This window comes from Hemiscyllium ocellatum, chromosome 32, assembly GCF_020745735.1.
Source record: "Hemiscyllium ocellatum isolate sHemOce1 chromosome 32, sHemOce1.pat.X.cur, whole genome shotgun sequence".
NCBI lineage: Eukaryota > Metazoa > Chordata > Chondrichthyes > Orectolobiformes > Hemiscylliidae > Hemiscyllium > Hemiscyllium ocellatum.
In genome coordinates, this window is record NC_083432.1 from 27020109 (window position 1) to 27037282 (window position 17174).

The following is a 17174-nucleotide window of genomic DNA, read 5'->3' on the forward strand; positions in this document are numbered from 1 at the left end:
GAGAATTACCAGGGGTTTCTGCCCTCGTCTTTATCTAGTGATAATTGCTAGAAATACAGAAAGTAAATGGGAAGAGGATCAGCATCAGTTCTGTGAATCTACAGAGGCAAACATGTTACTTCACTCAACACTTAGTACTGTTCAGCTAGATCTTGGAGCAGGAGAACGATGGGTGGAGTAACACCATCCTTCCAAAAAATAAGACTACTTCATAAATTAAAAATTGACTCGATCAAGATTTCAGAATAGTATCATTAGAAGTGTGCTAGTCGAATAGTAACTTTTCACTGTTAAGACTGAGATGCAATGAGAGAAAGATTTTATTTTTGCATCAATTGGAATTTCACTATATGTAATAGCCATCTCCAAATATAAGGAAATATTTCACATAGGTACTTGTTATCTCATTTGGGAGCAGTAGTGTGAAGTTGAACCATACAAATCTGGTAGGCCTCAACTTTGACCCCTGGTCTATGCTGAATTAACTAATTGTAGCTGAGGTAGCAGTAGGACTGTCCCAGTTTCAAAATTAAAGCTATCAAACAGACATCTGATCCTGAAATCTCTGAAGCCTCAGTAGTTTCATCGAGATAGGTGGGTACTGCTTGGACTGGAATGTGACCTTGGGGAATCTCAAAATGCAGGCCCCCTCAGACAGGTATTTGCCAAATTTAATTTAGTTTGTGGATCAGCCTGCCACTAGGAAGCTTTCCGAGAGTTGAGTCTGCAGCAGTCATCCATCCCAATGAGGCTTTGTTGTTTATTAAACCTGAGGACTAGTATATACCAACTGGACCTATGTATAAATAGCTGGGTGATGTATCTGACAACTGCCAGCACCTATGGAATTGCTCCTTAACAAAGTGTCTAACTTCAGAAGTTTGAAAAGAAATATAAATTCATAGAAAGGTTAGTAAGGATGAGCATATTTGGCAATGATAAATTTAATATCCTACTAATTTCATTTAAAGATTAACTTATTCAGGGTTTAGATCTATTGAGACTTTCTATATTTTCAGCTGAGCATTTCTGAATAGTAATTTGGTTTACTTTCTATTCAGTGACTGTTGAGTGTCCATGGTTCAGATCTTATACATGAAGTTGCTAGCTTATCATTTCTTTCAGAAAATGCAAGTGTTAATGATACTATTAGTTCAAATAATTTTCTACTTGCTGCACTAAAGCTGAAAATAATAATTTAATCACCAAGTATAGGATAATCTGCAATAAACTGTTAGTATTATCCACTAGTCTATTTTTGTTGCTATTTTTAAGCTTCTAAGAATGTAATTTCACATAGAAATTAACCTTATGTTTGAACCCTCTTAAGACCATGCTGCTATCTGACCTGTGCCAGAGTGATAAAAACAGCATCGTTATTATTGCTTACCTTTTGCCTAGAAAATGTTGTAATAAGCATTGACATTTCCTATATAAACTTTGTCCGATGTTCTTTCCTCCTTTGACAACAATTGGCATACATCTCACACAAACTGAATCAATTCAAGAGGTGGTTCACAATCACCTTCTCAATGTCAGTGAGGGGTGCACAATGGATACTGGCCTTACCAGTGACACCCACATCCAGTGAATAAATAAAAATAAAACTTAAGATTAAAAAGGAATATTTCATGTAAAGTTGGCTCTCAGAAATCCTTAGCAATGTGTTGCTGGAAAAGCGCAGCAGGTCAGGCAGCATCAAAGGAACAGGAGAATCGACGTTTCGGGCATAAGCCCTTCTTCAGAAAGAAGGGCTTATGCCCGAAATGTCGATTTTCCTGTTCCTTTGATGTTGCCTGACCTGCTGCGCTTTTCTAGCAACACATTTTTAAGCTCTGATCTCCACCATCTGCAGTCCTCACTTTCTCCTCTCAGAAATCCTTTCTTACAATCAGACTTTTTTTTGTGACAGGAAATGGATTGGAGATAGAACAGCTAATTGTCTTGGTGCTTTGTAGAATGAATGATTCACAGTAAGACCCTGTTTAAATACGAATGCAAAAAGATCCTATTTGTTTAATGCTATTTCTAAACTATTTTAGTGGTTCCCCTCTTGAACAGGGCTGCTGTCTGTTTGCTGTCTTCGTGGCATAATCCTCAGATTCCTTGCATCTCCAAGGAAATTTCAGACCATGATGTTTGGTTTGCAAGACTACTGAATAATTTGAAAGGTCGGGTGACACTTGGAGCAACAATATGTTGCCTTAGCCAAATAGCCACTGGCACGGTGGCTCAGTAGTTAGTGCTGCTGCCTCACAGTGCCAGGGACCTGGTTTCGATTCCAGCCTTGGGCGGCTGTCTGTGTGGAGTTTGCACATTCTCCCGAGTCTGCATGGGTTTCCTTGGGGGGGGGCCTGGTTTCCTCCCACATCCAAAGATGTGCAGGTTAGGTGAATTGGTCATGCTAAATTGCCCATAGAGTTAGGTGCATTAGTTAAGGGGAATGGGTCTGGGTGGGTTACTCTTCGGAGGGTCGGTGTGGACTAGTTGGGCCAAAGGGCTCGTTTCCACACTGTAGGGAATCGAATCTAATCTATCAAACTATCTGATGGCCATACAAGCTGAATGACAAATAGCTAACTTTTATTTCATATTGTTATGAGAAAGTCCAGTGGGCTAGTTGAAAAATTAGCAAATGTCATTATAAAAGATCCTAGAACATTTCTTAACATATTAATTAAATATACATTTGGGATCTAATCCATATCAAAAATTAAGTTAGAGGGGAGTGTTTAACAGAAAGCAGACACCATGGGAAATTGTAGACTTTAAGACTGTACGTTTAAAAAAAACCATCACCACCAATGTAATATAGAACTCGTACTAACTTCATTCACTGACAGAAATCAATTTAAAGTTAAACTTAAATGTTTAGAAAGGGATTCATATACGTTGTCACATTAACACATGGTAACTATACAATATTTTGTGAATGGATTATATGTGATTCAAGACAAAGTTTAGAAAAATGGAATTGGGACTGATGAATATGGGATGCCAAGAAACAATTCAAATTTAGCAATAGATAAGGAATCTCTGTATAACCCAAAGCAACTGGTGAAAATATTAAGTTCTGATAAGAAATGAGGTTGAATAAATTCGAATTTGTAAATCTATTCTTTTTGAACTGGCATATTTACTCATTTGTCAACAGTAAGCTGCAAAAGTGGCTGAAATAATTATGACCAGCGGCCAAAGGTGTAAGTTGTTCAATATTGTCTCAGCTACCTCTTAAATAACAGTCCAATTTATCTTTCCATTGGCTTTGACTATAATGAAGATCAAGGTGGTATTACATGTATTACACTAATGTGCAAAGTGAAAATAATCCACACTCTTACATGGTAGAAATGGGCAGTAAATGTGGAATTCTGTAGCAGACTGTTGGAGGTTTATAGCGTGGGAGTGGCAGTATGCATCCTACACCGAAATGTTTCCCCACCTCCACACTCCCCTCCATGAAATAAAACTTAAATAACATGCACATTTGATTCGTACAATATGTACAGGGACATGGGACTGTTAGCCTGATTCCTGATGAGCGGGTTGTGTCTGCAATTGTTTCATAAACATTCATTAGACTACAAAAACAGGTTGAGTTTGTTGCAGAGTTATGGGAATTGATGTTGGCAAGGAAACTGGATGGGCTGACAACACTGTATTTTTTTTTACAGGCAGGATCACTCGGCAAAATCCATATGGATACTTCCAGGCATATTTTAGGATTTTGTTGTACAGCACATCAAAGGACAAGAAATGTTAAATGTGGATTCAACAGTACAGAATCAGTGAATAGTGGAGGTGAGGAAGGACTGTCCAATACTATCAGCTTAACTATATTGCTATTCCATCCATCTGATGTATTTTAGTTAAAAGAAAACTTGTTTTCAATTTTGCAATCCTCCTAGGGACAGGAGTTTGCTCAATTTGGTTCCAAAGTTTCAATTTGAGTCAAATTGTAAAGGTAAGATTCCCTGTATGCGTTTAACAATCGAATTCTGGTTGGCAAAAGAAGAAATCAAGTGTGCTAACTTACACAGTGCCAGAGCCTTCTTGCTAGTCTCCTTGAACGTGCACAAAAGAGGGGCTTCTATACTGAGGAAATGGAGCCATGATGTTAATTGGAGATTTTTACATCAGTATGATAGCCTCTGGCCTCTATGCTGATGATCTCCATCTGATAACAAACACATTTGGTTTCAAATTGCAAACAACCTTTCTTCTGTGTTTAAGTTAAGAAGCATTTACTGATGATTTTTGCAACCTTGGTCCTTTATTCATTTATCTTCCTCTATCTTTAATTTTCACATTCTAACCTCTCTTATTCTATATTAATTTCTAAGTATATTGAAACTCATTGGAGTAAGATCTGTGAAATCCTATCTCATGATGACTCCATCTTCTGGGTGTCTGGCTCTGTCAGTATTGCCTGGAGTCACTTTTCAGTCTATTACATTTGGTAATGAAAAACTGTATTCCTTCTGAAACTGTTAGATGTGGCTCTAAACATAAACCCAGGATTACAGCTGAACTGCTGTATCTTATTAGGCTTGAAAACGCATCTTTCAGAAAGGCGGAGAAATCAAACAAAATCTTAGATTAGGTTAAATACTAAATGATTAAACACAAAGTCACCAATTCTCTTCAAACTCACCAAAAGGAATTGATATAACCAAAGTCCTCACTGGAAGCACATGTTCACAAATCTTTTGGTTAGTTATTTGCTCTTGTTTGCAGATATTTTCCAATCTAAACAGAATATAACCTGGTAATCAGAGTATCCATCAGTTACTAAAACCCGACAAGCTAACATTGATTTCTTACTTTAACCTTTGCTTCAGTGGTTTGGTTTGTTATGCCTAATGTCACCCCAAGACATGGTTTTTATTCACTATTACCTGACATGGCCAGAAAGAGCACCACTCTTAAAACTGGGACATGTACTTGACTGAACATTAGCAATTATTATCAGTAATCCCCTTCTGTCACAAGGTTGAGTTCCAGTCAAATAGAAATACACATATATTGTTTTATTCTACAGATCTGGTTAAATGTATTTTATATTCAGTCATCGCTCCATTTCCCTTCTGTCAGTCATTTCTAATTAACTTTAATGCCATTGTACCTACTGTCAAAAGAGATTTCACCCTCACTGTTTAGTTTCCTGAATCCAACTGTGAAAATATTGGTTTTGCCAATTTTTAACAGTATATACTTAGCTAAGATTTCTCTAATGAAGTCTTACATTTCCTTATCAGTCAAGTTGTTAATTATTTCCATCAACTTCACTTGATTTTGACACAGTCGAAACCCTAATATATATAGATACTCAGACCCCTTGGCATCCCACCAAGTAGCCCACAAACCCACCAACACATTGAAACAGCAGCTAATGAACTTGAAAAACCCTATGCAGACAACAAGCAAAACTAACGTCTTTTACAAAATACCTTGCAAGAACTGTAACAAACACTATATTGGACAAACAGGCAGAAAACTCACCACCACAACTAGCCACAAAATGACATGATCCTCTCTCACTAGTATCCTTACATACAGATGAGGAAGGACACCACTTTGACTAGATCAATGCATCCATCCTAGGCTAAGCAAAACAGAGACATGCACGAGAATTCCTAGAAGCGTGGCATTCCAACCAGAACTCTATCAACAAACACATTGACTTGGATCCTATTTACCAACCCCTGAGCAAAAGAACAGGAAATGCATCACCATAGAAATGGTGTCACCACATGAAATTACATCACCAATCCAAGGAAACCAAAACGTATAAATAAAAAGCAGGAAACTCTAGCAGTGCTTCATCCAGAGGTTCACTGAAGAGGTTACCTAATATGGTGACAAAGCATCTGAAAATGAACCTTCCAGCTCAGCTAGCAAACCTACATCCAGAATCTCACCCTGAGCTACAAATCTTCTCAAAATTCACTAATATATAGATATTTTCTACCTCTGACCTGACATTTCTCATTGCCTTCCTGTCAGGCTTCAAAGCATCACCAGTTTTGAGAAGATTTGTAGCTCAGGTTGAGGTTCTGGTTGTTCAAAGTTTAAAACCTTCAAAGTATCTCCTTCCATAATCCCAATTTATTGAAACTTCTGTCTCCTGTATCCTCGTTAGCATCAAACTGGGTCACTAGAATCGTCATTAATGTACATTGTTTATCTATCACCTAATTTAGAATAATTATCACTATCCATAACATGTTTAGGTCTTGAATTATCCCTAGATCTAAGACATTCTTCCATAATGAATCCCTGGGTCCTCGAATTATGACCTCTCATTTCATTATTTCCATCACAGGTAACAGGAATTTCAGTTGCCTTCATTGCATTCTCTCTCAATTGTTCATCAAGCACAACCCCCACACCCCACAGTACCTTCAGACAAGATCAGTACAAATTCTAGAAATCCATTAAGTTCTCAAACATTTTCTACTTAGTCATAACTGTGACCAACTCATTTCTCAAGTTGTACTTGATGTCTATATTAATGACAATTAAATATTGCTGAATTAATCTGTGATCCCGTATTTGAAAATCACAGGTTCTTACAGCATTGAGCATGGCTATTTGGCTCATCACATCTCTGCTAGTATTTTTGAAACAGTTATTCAATTCATACTCTCCCTGTTATTTCTCCTTGGTCCTGTAGTGTTCACCACTTCAATTTTTATTTAATGTCTTTTTTACAGTTTTTAAATTGTTTTCTACTATTGTGCAGGCAGTTCATAACAGGTTAATTCTAGATCATAAGAACACAACATGATAAAAATAAAGTTCCTGTCATTTCACCTCTATTTGCTAACCCTTCTGTAACTGTAAGCAGTTTCTCCTTTTTCTCACTAAATCCCTTCACTTAATTTTATCAGGCCATCCATCTGGTGTCCTGGGGAGGAGAAAGTTGTGATAGTACCATTCTTATAATATCAGAGAGAATTTATACGGAGAAATATAATCTTAATTTATTTGACTCCATAGACAGCGGAGTCAGGGAGGGGAGAGGCTTACTGTTGGAGTTCACACAACAATGAGCTAACTATCACTGTATCATGTACAGACATAACAAAAATAAAGACAGAGAGGCAGACTTCAGTTTCTCACAGCAACAATGAATCAGACAAAACAGTAGAGTTTAGTACTGAGGACATTGATTGACAGGAATGAACATGCCAAAATCATGGTCTTCAAAGAGCAATCACTCTAACGATGTCAAAACTCTGAGTTAAAGCATTAACATCGAAATGAACAAACAGTCAAAACTACCAGAATGGGTCAAGTCCCACTGATTCTGTTTAGTGCTCCTATTTTTTAACATGTTCTATACTGTTACTTGGTCCACAGAAGTTGGCGCTCATATTAATGTAGACAATGTTTTTAGACTGATATTCTGCTCAGCTAGTTTTTCTAATGCTCTTTGCTGAATTTTAAACTTATTAAAATGAAAATACTTTATATTCAATTACTGTTGTCGATAAATTCAAATCCTCATTTCCAGTTTATAGGTCCTCTTGCATAGGGCAGATTTGAGACACCTGATGACATTTTCTCACAGTCTGGTGTACAGTTGGTTTTGACTGAAAATGTTGATATTTTAGAAATTACCTGTGAAATACTTGTGAACTATTTAGAGCTGATCTTTTGATTTCAACCTTTCATTTTATAAGACATTTCAAGAATTAAGTAACTCTGAATGCAGGCTGCTCTTAATGGGCACATGGAAATAAGCTTCCAGACATTACTGAATCTTTGCTCTTATCCATTTGCTAGACTGATTTGCTTGTATATCACACTGTGGGGTACAATTGATCTGTGTGACCGTTAACCATTACCATGATAGAAAACTACCTTAATTTAAAAAAAAACTTGCCTGAGGTATATGCTTCAAAGTGATACTTACTTTCCGTGATTGCCTTTAATAGAAAGCAATCAATTCTGTGCCAGACATTGAAATGATCGATGGATACTGTATAGCTTCTAATTTCTTTGTTCCCACATCCCACAAAACCTCTTTCGATCTGTAATTTGTCTTTCTTGCATTCCAGATTTGGAGAAGTTTGAGTCAGATAAGTTAAATGTATGGATGACAGCCAGCCACACCTCACCTCTGCCTCTTATCCCTGCCCCTCCACATCCGTTGCCCACAAACACCCTAAATAAACCTACCTCCCAACTGTCTATCCCTTCCTCACATTCTCCTTGACACTTCGCTGGCCAATCTTGGGGAGTGCTAGGACTGAAAAGTTGGGATCCATGTCTGACACTTGAGTTCACCACCAATAAGCAAATGAGGCTAGGAGTCTAATTTCCTGTGATATAGTCATGGTATTCATGAGCTTTGTGGGGGTTGGGGGTTGGGGGTGGTGGGGGGTGGGGGAGCGGTGTGGAATTAGCAGGGGAAATCCCTAGAAGTGCCCAAAACATCTTCCTCTGTTTGATGTATAATATTTTAAACCACTGCCTGTGTCTAAGGTTACTTGTATCTTTTTGACAAACAGCTTCCAAGTATTGCCAGGGCACTGGTGCAATTTTGGCCAGACTCATCAAAGTTCTTCTCTGGACTATAGTAAACCTAATGTGACAACCTGCAATTTAAATGGAAGTAATTAGAATATATTTTATAATGCATTGATTTGTTTATTGTTTCAATGATTAACAACTTTTGCAAATATTTCACATTACCCCACATGTAGATTTTCAGATTCCAAATAAACTTCGATTTTCTAGCAAGTAACACAAAGCTTTTCTTTAGGACTGATATGTCATGGCAAAAAGCATCAGTAATTTTTGTACCAAAAATATGACAAAGCTGAATTTGAACCTCTCTATTTGCAATACCAATAAGGTAAACTGCATGATTTTATGTTTTTCAGTGATTACTAAACTATTACGATTCAACCGAAGATGTGCTGAAGTCAATAATACCTGTTCAGAAATGTATGAGTCAAGTGCTCATTAATCTATCCAGGACTAATATTTTTCTCCCCTCTTTCTAGGTATACCCAAATGTTTAGGATTCAGTCGATGTCTTGGCAGTTGTCAATTTTAATAGTAATCTATGTGCTTTACTTCATTTGAAAATTCGGTATTCTTTTATTTTCCTCTTTTAGAGTTTATTACTTACTACTGTTGGACTAGTAATAAGATTGACCAGAAAAATATGCTATATTCCAAAATAGGCATTTTCAAGCTTCATGTAAAAACAGTATTTTTTTTTCAATTTGAGTTGTGCCGCACTAAAGCGGAAGAAAGAGTGCATTTTCACAAGATGTAACCAGTACTAGATGTGATTTACAAAATGTTAAGTTATTAAATCTATTAAGTTATGTTTAATAAATCCATTTCTCAGAAGGAATGTTTAGCAAAGGTATGAAGGAACAACACAAATCAAAGTCTTAAAACCATAACAATTACAAATTAGTCCTCCAATCCAGCATACATATGTTGAAATAATAATTATTACATTAATTGAAAATAACTTAACATTTGCAATAAATCATTGACTTGAATCATTGAGTATGTTCAAAACAGTGATAACACTTTTGTTGCAAAGAAAACAGGGATAGGACACTTATATGAAGTTCAAGTAGTAGGATGGCATGGTGGCTTAGTGATTAGCACCGCTGCCGCACAATGCCAGGGACCAGTGTTTGATTCCAGCCTCAGGTGACTGTCTGTGTGGAGTTTGCACATTCTCCCCGTGTGTGTGTACATTTTCTCTGGGTGCCCTGGTTTCCTCCCACAGTCCAAACATCTGTAGATTAGGTGAATTAACATGCTAAATTGCCCACAGTGTTCAGGGATGTGTAGGTTAGGTGCATTAGTCAGAGGAAATGTAGAGTAGTAGGAGAATGTGTCTGGGTGGGTTACTCTTTGGAGGGTTGATGTGGACTTATTGAGCCGAATGACCTGTTTCCACAGTGTAGGGATTCTATGATAGATAACCATGATTGTGGAGCAGGGTTAAATGGTCAACTCCTGCTCATGTTTCTTATATTCTTAAAGATGGCAGTCAATGGAGAGACGTTTGGCTGAGAATACTTTCGAACTAGACATTTCTACATCAAATAGAAAGTGAGGTTCACCCCTAAGACTGACCGAAGTAGAATTGTAGTGCTGACATACTTGTGGGAAGTGACTTCTGTATTTACATAAATAATATTGAAGGGAGGATGAGGATAGAGTTCTAAGGGGTACTGGGGTGCCAGGTACCTCTGATGATATTACCTGATTTCCTGAGTCAACAGCTAATTAACATGAATTAGCTAAATCAATATCTGACTTTCTCCACACTGTAACTGATCTGTCCTTAGACATCTTACACAGGACATTGTACACCAAGTCTGTTGCATCCCTTACCACTAGCCTTTCTAAGTTTTTATATTTAACTAAAAAGGGTGGATTTGAGTGAGCTTGCTGAATGTAACTGGTAGGATCAGGAGTATAATTTCAAATATTTCCATTCCAAGGGTTGGTACATTTGATTGTGTTTCCCAGATCTGGTGAACAATGGTGTTTGATTCTCGATGCATGTTGTTGATCACTCATTGCCGAATGGCATTGTTTACACACTCAAGTAGGTCTAATTATAAATGTGATGTCAGTCGGCAGAACCACTATAAACCCATTGAAGCAGAATACATCGCTACATGCATTTTCACTCTTGTAATTTAAAAAAATTTTTTTAATTTTGCCCATGTTCAATGTGTCATTTGATCAAGTAATTAAATCAATTCAGTCAACAAATTCATGTATTTGAAACCTCAATAAGGGAAATGTTAAAGGAATACAATTGTTTACCAGAAAGGTCAACTGTACAGGGAAAAGCATTCTTCGTGTCCCGAGGAAAGAATGTGTTTAAGTATTAAAGTTTACGATGTTTCAATGCATTATGAGAACAGTGTTTCCAGTGAAAATAATTGCCTACTACAACCACTTCCTATATACTTCATACAGACCTCAAAGAAACATGGTTTGTACTAACTCAGCAAAGCCTGATTGGAATCCACTTTGTAGCCTGTCGGATTGTCACAATGTAGACACAAAGTAAAGTATCTGCAAGTCTCAGGTCTTTTAACCAAGCACTAAAAGCATTGAGATACTACTAGTGTTATGAAAAAGTCCTCTTCATCTTTTTCTTATTGCAACTTATTTTACAATGGTTGAGCCAAATGATATTGCAGTAGTTTGACTTACCCTCAGTTGATTTCCATCTTTGCCTGCAGGGTTATGCTAACTCCTTAATCCCAGGAGCTTTATTGGGCTTTCGTTGTATTCTTTTGAACTGCAGAATCAGAAAATTTGGGGAGAAAAATGTATTGGTTACTGCTTCTCCCAATAGATGACATCTGCAGTGGAGTTTCCAAACAAGAATGTGTTTTGGCAATTAATAGTCTGAATCTATTGCCATATACATTAAGTGTTTATGCTCATGGCTTGGAATAGAGATGTTATACCCTATGGAAATGAACAATGGAACCTTCAGGGTATGTACAATGAGTTGTAAGAGGACAGTGAAGGATCATTGCCAAAAAAAAACTGTTAGGATCTTGTTTAGATAGACAGTAATGTTGAAAGCCAAGTGCCTGAAGTTACAAGCATCGTGCTCAACAACAAAAAATATGTTCTTCAGTAGAGCATATCATTCCTGAAATGCATGCAAATCTTTTGGAATTTTTGGGCTCTTTTTTTCATTTCAGCTATTGTTATGTTCATAAGGAAGCACTTTATTGTATTGTTGTGAAATGATTTCAAGTGACACCATCAAAAGAACTGATGAATGCACAGAGTGACATGAAACATTCAGTTGAACAACAAAGAATGAGGCCTGGGTTGCTGTAAAATCATGTTGCTTACAATTGCCATGCATTTACTTAGTTGATTGTGACCATTTCCTTAAAGGTACTTGGACTTTCTGTTATGACAAGTTAACATTCACTAACGTTTATTGGTAGAACATTTACAATTTAGCTGCGTAGCATGTACAACTGCAAGAATTATTCAAATGGTTGCAGGAGTTGACTATGGCTATGATAGCAAAGACTTTAATTGAATAATAGCCAAATAAATTTGATATGATATTTTGAAAGATTTTGTATTTAATACCATGGAGCACAATTTCATCAGATCCTTGCTCATTTAGACAAATTCTTGATCTATGTATTAACATACTATTTGGAACAGAATTTGAGAAAATTGACTTATGTAAGTCAAATTTGCACCATTGTTTTCATAACTTAATGCTAAATGTTGCCTGTCTCTGGCATTTATTGCCCATTTCTGGTCTTCAAAAGGACATGGGGGACCTTTGTGTTGATCTGAATAATTCTCAAAGTTGATTTAAAAATGTCCCTAAAACACTCTGAACTGCTAGCCTTTAGCCAAGTGAGACACGGAGAATTGTTCCTCCTATTCAACAAAATATCCTAGCTAATTGCCCCTCCAACCAACTTAGCAGTCCGAGGAATATTTAGTTCCAGTCAAAACTGGTTAGATTTTAGCAAACTAATTGTGCCAAGCCAACTTACAAATGTCTACAACTTGCTTGAATTATCATGATGAAATGAAAGGATGAATTTTGGACAGCCATCAGGCTTCTCTGTTCAAGCACACTATAAAGTGGGAAGATCGAAACAGTTTGGTTCCTGTCTCGGAGCTGTATCGCAATACTAGTTCTTGTGCTGAATTAATGTAGCTAACTCTTATGTCAACCCTGATGTCTCACACAGAAAATGTCATGTAACACAGATTTAATATAAGTATTACATTATAAACTTATTCTGTTTATCAAGATTAAACCTATCCTCTGCTGAAAACTTTGTATGGATATCCTTATTTATAATTTAGACTGACATGAATAAGAAAGATTGGTGTCAGTGAATATGTCCAAAGCATCTCACCACAACAGCAACATAGACCATGCTAATCGAGAGGTGACTTTTGCCATATCCACTAATTCCTTCCATCATAAGATCGAGCTGAGGATGGTTGCTGATGATAACATAAGTTTCAGTACCATTTATGACTTCTTAAACACTGAAGCAATATTGTTTTCAAATGCAGCAAGACCTGGACAACATTCAGGCTTGAGCTGATGAATAACAAGTAAGATTTGACCTACACAAATGCCAGACAATGTCCACTTCAATAAAAGGACTTTTAACAATCACCTTTTGATATTGAGTGGTCTTACTATCACTGAAGTCTTGCATGATCAATATCTAAGTGCTACCCTTGACCAAAAATTGAACTGGAACTAGAACATGAACAGTTACTGTGGCTGCATGAGTTGATGAGAGCTGGGAATTCTGCTACCACCTGACTCCCCAAAATCCATCCATCTTCTACGGGGCACAAGCTTGGACTGCGATAGAATAGTCCCCACTTGCTTTTTTAATTCCAGCTTCAACAATACTCATTGAAGCTCAATGCTGTCCAGGACAAAGTAGCTGCTGGATTTGTAGCTCATTCATCACTTTCAACCAATGTTTCCTTGAATTTTCTTTCCAGCAGTACAGGCTTCTGAGGCCCATTTGTGGCAGCGACTTCGAGAACTATGCCAATGCCAATTGCTGTGATAAAACCTTGGAGTGGCTGTGCACAGCTGTGCATCTTAGAGGTACATTGCCTTCAACATTGACTTCCTCCATCACTGGCATACAGTGGCACAAGTATGCAGTATAGGCAAGGTGCACTGCAATAGTTTTCCAAGGCTCCTTCACACAGCACTATCCAGACCAACAATCTCTTTCACTTAGGAGGAACAGAATAGCGGATATATGGGAACACCACTACCTGTTAGTTCAACTGCAAGCAACACACCATCTTGACCTGGAGCAATATCACCATTCCTATCCCGGCACTTGGTCATAATCCTTTCTGGTGGCATTGTGGCTATTCCTACACCATGTGTAGTTCAAGAAAGCAGCTCAATACCACTTCTCCATAGGCCACAAATGCTTGCCCAGCCAGCAACTCTTACATCCCATTAAGGAATTTTAAGTTCAGTTATTTTTAAAGTTTTTCTTTTTATCAGAACAAGATGAACTTTAGAATGCAGAAAAAGGCAAGTCTCTGTTTCTTAAAAAGCAAAGTGTTGAGTTATAGTCCTAACTTGAAACAAACATCAGGAAATAGAGAAGTTAAAAGATCATTGTAATATTCACTATTGATAACAGTCCAAGAATCACAATAACCAGCCATTATCTCAGGTAAAACTCTTATGCCTCAAGATCACCACAGGACTGTAAACTGAATTTCCTTTACCTTTTACACTGGACACTATCCCTTTGTAACTTTGCTAGATTGTTTGTGGATCTATAGGATTGCATGAAGGCCATATCATTGATTTTATCTCTTGATTGTTTTCCCTCAAATAAGCAAGAAAAGACTTTTTTCATTCACAAAAAAAACATTATAATTGGCTCCTTATTGCAACAGTAAAAATTAATAACTAAATTTTAATTGAAGAAAAAGTATAGTGTTGTTGTTAAAAAAGTAAATCTTGAACTTTTGTTCCAACCAGACAGGGAGATTGAAAGGTGGAGAGTTGATTTGGGCCTCCTCTTATCTGGTCATAATATCATAATGTGCATGATTTTGAAGAGAGTCTGGCAACATAATGCAAGATCACATTAAATTCAGTCAGAACATTAATTTAAGTTGGAGAATTGTTAACCATATATATTTATACCTTTGTGAGGATTGAATTTTGAAAAGGTAGAGGTCTTGAATTGTAAGGGATGAGATCAATTTATGGGAGTCACTGTTAGTCCATTAAGGAGAGGATGACTCTGTAACCCATCACTCAACCACAGCCAAGTGACTGAATCTCATATTCATTGGTGAAAACAAGTTCTGTATATAATTTACACTAAAATGTAAACATCTTCAGAAAGTTTAGATTGTCCAAAACAAGCTAGAAGTGACACACTCTTCAGTCAGGTTTCAGTTCGGTTGAAATAACAATAGAACTAAGTAATGCAACAATAAAATAATCAAATTCATTATGAGCTTTATTTGTATAATTATCCTAGTCTGTTTAGAAAAATTTGCTTTTGTAATATTTGAAGTTTTTAAAGGGGAACCTCTTACACATTTGTCTGTAGCAATATGTTGATTCAGCTGGTCTGGAAAATCAGCAGTGAAGAGCATAGCCATAACACAGGGTGGAATCTGTTAGGAATCTGAGTGATGTGGACTCTGGTGAGATGTGTAGCAGGATCAGATGAAATGTCTGAAAATGTCAGTCTCAGCATTGGGACCATCTCACACCAACGTATATGCTTTTCACAACTGCTAAATGTCCCTGTCTGGCAGTCAGTAGTAGGTTATTGCTGACAAGGGGCTATTTGATAGCACAGCTGATGACACCTTCCATCACTTTTCTGATGTGAGTAAACTGATAAGGGAGTAACTGCCTAGGTTGCATTTGTCCTGCTTTCTGTGTACAAGATGTAACTGGTTAATTTTTTTACATTGTTTGGCAGATGCCAATGTTGTAGCTGGACTCAAACAGTTTGGCTAGTGGTGCAGCAAGTTCTGGAACACAAGTCTTCAGTACTATTTCCAGAACATAATCAGGCTCATTGCCTTTGGAGTATCTGGTGCTCCTCCAGATATCGCATGGAGTGGATCAAATTTGCTGGCATCTGTGATACTGAGACTTCTAGAGGAGGCCAAAATAGATCATCTACTCAGCAGTTCTGGCTAAATATTGTTGTTAATACTTCAGCCTTATCCTTTGCATGGATATGTTCGACACCCCCACAACTGAGTCAGAGGATATTTGTGAAGCCTCCTTATCCAGTGGGTCATTTAGTTTTAGATCACCACTCATGACTGGGTGTTGAAAAACTGTTGGACTTAGATCTATTCCATTCATTGTGGAATTGCTTAGCTCTGTCTATCACTTACTGCTTATGCTGTTTGGCATACAAGTAGTCCTGTTTGGTAGATTCATCAGGTTGACACCTTACATTTAGGTATGCATGATGCTGCTCGACTGTGCCTCCTATACTTCTTATTGAACCAGGGCTGATCTCCTGACTTGATGGTAATAAAAGTGGGATATGCCAAGCCATGAAGTTGCAGGTTGTATTGAAGTATAACTTGCTCACCCAAAGTCACCCACCCAAAGTATGCCCTGTGCCCTTGCAACTGTCCGTGCTTCCTCCAAATTTTGTTCCACACAATGGAATACTGATTCATTAGACGGGTCTGGGCAGTACATGTAAATCAACAGGAGTTTTCATTTCCCACGAGACTTCATGGTGTCTGGAGGCAATGTTAAGGACTTCCAAGGTAGCTTCACCCTGGCTGTCTCTCAGTCTGCCACTATCTCTATTGGGAGAAAGTGAGGACTGCAGATGCTGGAGATCAGAGCTAAAAATGTGTTGCTGGAAGAGTGCAGCAGCTCAGGCAGCATCTAAGGAGCAGGAGAATCGATGATTCGGGCATGAGCCCTTCTTCAGGAATGAGGAAAGTGTGCCAAGCAGGCTAAGATAAAAGGTAGGGAGGAGGTACTTGGGGGAGGGGCATTGGAAATGCGATAGGTGGAAGGAGGTTAAGATGAAGGTGATAGGCCGGAGTTGGGGTGGGGGCGGAGAGGTCAGGAAGAAGATTGCAGGTTAGGAAGGTGGTGCTGAGTTCAAGGGTTGGGACTGAGACAAGGTGGGGGGGAGGGGAAATGAGGAAACTGGAGAAATTTGAGTTCATCCCTTGTGGTTGGAGGGTTCCTAGGCGGAAGATGAGGCACTCTTCCTCCAGCAGTCTTGTTGCTATGGTCTGGCGATGGAGGAGTCCAAGGATCTGCATGTCCACGGTGGAGTGGGAGGGGGAGTTGAAGTGTTGAGCCACGGGGTCATTGGGTTGGTTGGTCCAGGTGTCCCAGAGGTGTTCTCTGAAACGTTCCGCAAGTAGGCGGCTTGTCTCCCTAATATAGAGGAGGCCACACTGGGTGCAGCGGATGCAGTAAATGATGTGTGTGGAGGTGTAGGTGAATTTGTGGTGGATATGGAAGGATCCCTTGGGGCCTTAGAGGGAAGTAAGAGGGGAGGTCCTAGGAGACTGTTTGTCTGAATATATCCTTTCTACTACTGTCCTACACCAGTTTACATTTGTATTTTTGATCTGCTAACTTCTTAAAATGGGAT